The following is a 7,500-nucleotide window of genomic DNA, read 5'->3' on the forward strand; positions in this document are numbered from 1 at the left end:
GTCCGATGTAACTGATTTAGCCCCCCTAATCTTGCTAAAGGGATCATACCATCCTTTCAAAGCCAATCCAATAAAGTACCAATCATGCACTGGGATCAATTTAATAAATTACCCCACCACCACCGCCACCTTTCATCCTTTCACGGTTGATAAAATAAGTAACACTTGAGCACTGGAGCCAATGTAATTGAAAATTACTGGTCTTGTGCCAAAATAAGAAATGGTTACTATTATTAAGGCGGCAAGCTAGCAGAATTGTTTGCATGTCAGGCGAAATGCTTAACGGTATTTCTTCCATCTCTACAAATTCCATTGAGGTCAACTTTGCCTTCCATCCTTTCGGGGTCAATAAATTAAGTACCAGTGAAACCCTGGGGTTGGTGTAATCAACTAGTCCTCTCCCCCAAAATTTTAAGCCTTGTAGTTAAAGTAGAAAGGATTATCATCATCATCGTCATCATCAATTATTCTTTCAACGTTTTCATGCAAGTTTCTACTGCTCCACCAGGTGTCCTGCATGAAGTGTGTGCAGCATTGTTTTTTTCTTTCTTCTTTTAGAAGTGTCAAATTATAATTGTATTCTATGCTTTGTTGTGAGGTTTGTTTTGTTGTTTCTGGTGTTATTTTAGTATTTCTTTTGTTATGCATAGTATGAGAGTATGTGCAATGTGAGTTGTGCTATTGTGTTTGGCTGGTGATTGTGTTTCATACGTGCTGTGTGATTTGTTGATATTATGGTGTTGGATGTCAATTATGTAAGAGCATGGTATTGTTAGAAATGTTGCCAGTCATGGTATTTAGCAAGGGGCTTGTTACTATTTAAAATAATATAAAATTGAGAAGTGTGTGTGTGTAATAGTCAGTTGTCTAATGCACTTGTCAATGAAAATTGCTCTCTTGATTCAGTGAATTTTGCGACACTTGATGATACTGTAATATTACCAACATGGCTATCTGCACCAGTGGGACAAACAAACACAAAAATGCGTTTGTGTTATATCGTTTCTATCATAGGCACAAGGCCTCTAAATTGTAGGGAAAGAGTTAGGCAATGAAATCAGTTATGTAGAGTATGTGTTGTGTTATGTTGCTGGTTGTGATTCTGTTGAGCATTTGGTGTATGAAGTGTGTTATTTGGTGAAGTGGTAATTGTATAGGGCATGTGTTGCAAGCAAAGTACCAGTTGAGATGTGCTTTTCAATCAGAAGTTTTTTGTACAAAATCTGGGTTGGGCCTAGCAGTGATCCTTCTTATATAATATATGTGGAGGTGTGAGCACCTATATGCTTTTTGTTCGTGAGCTTTCTACATCATATTTAGTGATTCAAATATTTTTTTTGTATTATTTTTCACTTTCATACCCACCAAAACCTTAGTTTAGTTTAATTTTGTGATCTTTGTACTTTGACAGCTTCTCCACCTCGTTCCAGGTGATGTTTTAATCAGATTAACCTTACCCCAGGCAAGTCCTAAAAATTGTAAATGGTTTATGGCACAAAAGAAACTTGCTAAAATAATATTCAAAGTGGTTTATGTGATTGGAAATATAATATAATTTTAAAGTGTTCATGGTGCCATAGTGAGGATCTGATCAAAGACTTTGCAATCACAAAAAGTAAAAAAAGAAAACTTTTCAAATATAAATAATTTGGAAGTATACAAAAGTAATCATTATTTTCCATCTTGCTGCTAGTTTTGTTTCATTTTGAAAAATTAAAAAAATTATCTTCTGGTTTATTATTGTTTATATTTTGAATTATATATATAGGGAAGGGGTGCACCAAAATTTTTTTAGTGCTTAGGGCCTATATGGGTCTTAATCTGGCCCTAGGAATGAAGCACACTGTAGCATGTCTCAAAGATTGGGCTAATATCTCTGTTCAAAAAGACAGAGGCTGAAGAGTTTGCTGAGGACAAGGTTCACTGTGCTTTATATGTATGTAATCAGGGTAACATTACTGGAGTCTGTGGCCCTGTTGGTCTGGTGCAAGTAAAAGTACTTTCACACTTGTTCGGGAGTATATGGGGCTGAGACTGGAGTGAAAGGGGATAAATTTGGAGGGGACTTACAATACACCAAATATTTTTAACAATTCTTTAATACAATTCTTTATAATGTTTAATTATAAAGATAATACAATGGGATTTTTTAAACAGCGAATGGTTATGACAGTCCACCATAGTAAAATAGGAATCAAAGCAGTCTATAAAAAATGGTTGAGAACCACTGATGTAGGGGATGAAACTAATTGATGTAGAGAGTTGATAGTTGATGTGTATTTGTCAGTTTGTTTGTGTGCGTATAATCTTGTTTTTTTTTATATATCTAGGAATCCATCGTCCAATGTGTTCTTTCTTTTTTTATTTGTGCTTAAGAAGGCAGGTTGTGATTTGAGGAAGATCAGTCTGTTATCTCTAGTAGGTTGAGCTGACTCCAGTACATTTCACTATTGTGAGGTATTACTACCTGCAGTGTATGTGTCACTGTGTGTTTGTGTGTGTGTGTATTTTGTGGCATGTGTATGTGCTGTGTTTGTGTTACTGTGTGTGCATGCGTGTGCCTGTGTGTATCTTGTGGCATGTGTATGTGCAGTGTTGTGCCATTTTATGTGTGTTTGTGTGTGTAGTCTGCATGTATTTATACAATACCTCTGTTGTCGTGTTTTCAGTGTGTGTGTGTGAAAGAAAGAGAGGTGGGGGCCATTACATTTCCTCTTCGCTGTTGGATTTGTCCCATTGTATCTAAATAGTTGTCTAATGTTGATAGTTGTGTACTCTAAGGATGACACCCTCGGGTTAAAGGTCAACTGTTAAATGCTTCATGCACTCAGAACACATCCTGCATGTATAGAAGAAGGCTTGTGTCTGTAGGTGTCTGTGTGAGAATGTGTGTGCGTATGTGCATAGGTCTTCTTGAAATGTAATTTAGATGTCTCCAAAACCCTGTTGACCCCACAATGGCATCCCCACATGAGTGTCTCCCCCCACTCTCACCCCCGCCCACTGAATATGTTTCCTCATAACTTCCAGAAAAATGGATATTTTTTCATGAAAATTTCGTACGGGTACACTTCAGATGTGTAGATTACAATTATATTGGATCTTGTGGTGAAATACTTTTTCCAAGGGTCAGGTAAGGAGTTTCAGGAAATTCACACAAGTCCTCATAACTTTCAGAAAAAATGGGTAATTTTTTATGAAATTTTCTGAGAATACCTTTATACTGGAATTTAATATGAAAAAAAAAAAAAAAAAAAAGATAAAAATATTTGGTGGGCTCATACACATAAAGGCTTTTTAGGGGGTTGATGCTCAGCTGCAATTTCATTGAAAAATATTTTTTCCTATAAGCTATTTAATCCAAGGTCACCCTTGATCTAGGAGATCAATAATAAAAGGATTGTTTTGGTAGTGATATCCATGTTTTAGGTTGTTTTTTTTTTCTTCTTCCAAATATAGTATATGTAGAACAAAATTACTCAATATATCCTTCCTCTTTTGATAAGATTCTGGTATGTAGAAAGAGATTTATCTGCTATTCGTAGCAGATCGTAAGAACCACATAGGGACTATCTCATGGCCTTGCTTTTATCCCTGCCTAATAAGTTAAAGGAGGATGAGGGGCATTACTTGTGTCCTTTGTTGACCCTTCTAAACTTGGAAAATTGATATAGTTAATGACCTGTCTGTATCTTTTTTCAGTCATAAGACTGCAGTCGTGACTGTATATTTTCTGAATGTCCATTATAGGGTAGGTGTGAGAGGCCAAATCTGGCCAGTTTGAACATAAAACAAGTAGAATATTTTGGCCAAATCTGGCCAGTTTGAACATAAAACAGGTAGAATATTTTGGCCAAATCTGGCCAGTTTGAACATAAAATAGGTAGAATATTTTGACCAGATATGACCAGTTGAAATGCTAAAGGATTAAACCAGTGTTTCTCAACCATTTTAAAGAATTACGGATCCCTTTGATTACTAGAATTACGGACCCCTTTGATTACTATTTTATTCTGATGGACCCCCATAACCATTCGATGTTTAAAAACTAGTTTTATAGAAACTTCCTTCAAAATTCATATTTTGTTTTCCACACATGAACTTATGTAGGTTGGATTATGTAAAATGTTCGAGAAAGAAAACCTAGTTGTTTCTTGCAATACATACATCGAAAGCAAAATTTTTTCAGGGATCTTTAAAATACTATTGTGGATCTCCAGTTTACTATTTTGTTACTTTGACCCCCAAAAATCTTATTTGGACCCCGATTTTGTTACTTTGACCGCCAAAAATCTTACTGGGACCCCAGTTGAGAACCATTGGGTTAAAGAAGCCACTATGTTGCAGATGTAGAATTAGCAATAACACTACTAATTAAACTAACTTAACCACTTTTTTTTTTTTTCTCTTTTAGAAATTCTACAGAAATGACCATAATTGGAAAGTGAGTGACTGAGAGTTTTGAGAAAAACAGCAGAGACCATGAAAATATTTATTGGCCTAGGAGGGACTATACAATGACAATAATTTGTGAAAGAAGTCTCCATCTGGGCCACAATTTAACGGTATTTTAATACAAGTAAGTGTAGAGTTTTGCGTGTCTTTTCAATTTTATTCCTTTTGTCTGTTGAAATACGCTACCTTTGGTTTAATTGATTTTGAAAATAATGAAGAATTTAGTAAAATAACTTTCTCCTTATTAAGCTGGTGTTTCATGCAATCCTCATCATTATCATCATCATCATCATCATTATTTTAATGTCCACTTTTCCATGTTTGCATGAGTCGGACAGAGTTTATTGAGCCAGATTTTCTATGGCCAGATACCCTTGTCACCTCTTTCATACGTGTGTGTGTGTGCATGTATACATATATATTTATGTGTATATATTTTACATCTGGGTTTCAAATTTTGGCACTAGGCCAGCAATTACTTCAATCCCATTTTGTCAACCCCAAAAGGATTGAAAGGCAAAATGAACCTTGGTGGGATTTGAACTGGGAATGTTGAAGACAGACTAAATGCTTTTGAGTATTTTGTCACAGCATGCTAACAATTCTGCCAGCTCACTATCTTGTGTATTTTCTATATTAATGTGAGTATATATTACACACACACACACACACACACACACACACACAGACACACACACTCTCATTATTTACATATATTCTGGCAGCTGCCAGTGTTGGTTTTGACGATCCGATAATGAATAATGATAGCTTTTGAGAGATGATGAGCAAGGAGGGAAGAAGGTTGTGGGTGGGTCTGAAAACCGTGACCATTATTATTAATTCTGTGTTCCAATCTAGGTCTATCTCACTCTTCCATCTTTTTAGATTCTCAATGATTGCTGTGTTTAGTTTGTGTTTTTTTTTTTTGGATTTTTTTTTTTCTTGTGTGTATTTTTACAAACCATCACCCCAACAATGAAAACAATAAAAACACTAACTTTTTTTTTCCTGTTCTATTTGACAATAATTTTTTCTTCTTTGTTTGACACCACTACCACTACCACCATCACAACAACAGTAATTCTTTCTTTTTTTTTTTTTTCTCTCTCTGTTTGACAACCACAACTACCAGCACCACTACCATCCCCATTACCATCACAATTGATACAACACTAGTTCTTGTTCCCCACCTCCTCCAAATGACAACAATCACACCACCACAACAACCATCACCTCTACATAAACCACCACCACCACCACCCCATCAACAATATCACTAATTATATATATACTCACACACACATATTACATACACATACATATACACACACACACACACACACACACACACACACACATTACATACATATATACACGCACGCACACACACATACACACACACACAACCCATATTTACCTACGTTTCACAACTACCAGCAACCGTAGTATTTATTCTTTTCTTTCTATGTGTGCGTGTGAGTGAGCATAAGTCTGTCTGTCTGTCTATCTCCCCCCCACTCTCTCACTCTCTCTTTCTCTCCTTCCCCGTCCCTCCTCCTCATCTCCCTTCTAGCTTTATTGAATTAAAACTAATTCATTACCATAATCAAATTGTTGCTTAATTAGCTCTTAATTTGATATTTACATTTCTACAACTTGTCTTCATGGCAACCATCAGAGAGACAGAGAGAGGGGGGGGAACAGACAGACAGACAGACAGTCAGACAGTTGAGTCATGAAGATACTTTAATCTTTTAATTTAGTATATTGTTCCTTGTTTCCTTGTTTGGTCTCAGCCTTTTTCTTTCTTTCTTTTTTTTTTTGTTAATGAGGCTTGTTAATTTAAGACATGTGTGCTATATAGTTTTACAATTTTTTCACCCCCCCCCCCCCCCCCTTTTTAATCTGATTGCACGGTATTACTGTTGTTGTTGTTGTTGTTGTTGTCGTCATTATCACTATCCTTTGCCATTTAGCAACAGAGCTTAACATACAAATGCAATTTTAACTCTATTGTATTTATGTTATGTAACCCCAGGCCAGGTCTGATAAAACAGGCCAGCGATCAAAATGACCAAAGGGTTTTTCCAGCTATGACTCTTATTTTATTTATTTATTTATTTATTTATAGTCTTGGCGTATTTAAGATAGCATTATTTAACCCTTTAGTGTTCAGATTATTCTATCAAAGATAATGCTTATTGATTCACATTGATTTGAATTAATCATGCATTATCTTCAAGATCTTGATGGTGTAATTACTCCCCTGTTCTCAACACTGAGCTGTCTTTTTCTCTACCAGGACTTGTTGGTTTTGAATTGTCCCCAATGGTTCTATAACTTACCCTTTTTTTTTTTTTCGAGGTAGGTGTGTTGATCCTACACAATCTCATTTTTACCTCTGGGGAAAAAGTGGTCCATATTAGTCTGGCCTCTATCCTTACAAGGAGATTGCACTCTGCCAGCATAGCTCTCAGGGTCATTGAGTTATACAAACCACCATTGCTGCAAAATGACTGAATCTTGTGGTGGCAAAGTGAATTGGTTCAGTTGATAAAGTTTGCCAATTCATGAATTGTGCGTTCATACCTGCAGCAAATGATTTTAGTTTTTTTGGAACTTTTTTTTTTTGTTTCATGTTACTTTTTTTTTGTATCCATGAGCAATTTCCTTTCACTCAATCAGTTCAATCTTATATGGTCTCAATTCATAGAAGCCTTTCTGAGAAAAGCTAATCACAAGGCCTCCTGAGTTCTGAGGAGGTCAGTAGGGTTGATGAAATTGGAAACATTCAGAAAACAAAAACAAAAATGTATTTGACTAGATGCTTATGTAACTCCACACACACACACACACACACACACACACACACACACACAACACACGTACATATATATTTGACTAGATGCTTATGTAACTCCACACACACACACACAACACACACATACATATATACATATGCATGCATACACATATTTTACATCATTTATTCCACTTGTTGCATTGTCTGTCATTTCCTTCATAAAGTTCAGCATTTTAAGATCA

The 7,500-nt window shown here is 35.8% G+C and overlaps 1 protein-coding gene across 14 annotated transcripts in view; it reads left to right on the plus strand.

Annotated features, from left to right (window-relative positions):
• Nucleotides 1-7,500, plus strand: part of LOC106876392 (mothers against decapentaplegic homolog 4) — a 174,465-nt gene that overhangs the window by 60,457 nt on the left and 106,508 nt on the right. For all 14 annotated transcript variants that reach the window (XM_014924911.2, XM_014924909.2, XM_014924910.2 and 11 more), the window contains exon 2: nt 4,415-4,579. The gene's annotated coding sequence lies outside the window, so the exon portion shown is untranslated. The remainder of the gene's footprint in view (nt 1-4,414; nt 4,580-7,500) is intronic.

Source organism: Octopus bimaculoides, chromosome 14 (assembly GCF_001194135.2).
Source record: "Octopus bimaculoides isolate UCB-OBI-ISO-001 chromosome 14, ASM119413v2, whole genome shotgun sequence".
Lineage (NCBI taxonomy): Eukaryota > Metazoa > Mollusca > Cephalopoda > Octopoda > Octopodidae > Octopus > Octopus bimaculoides.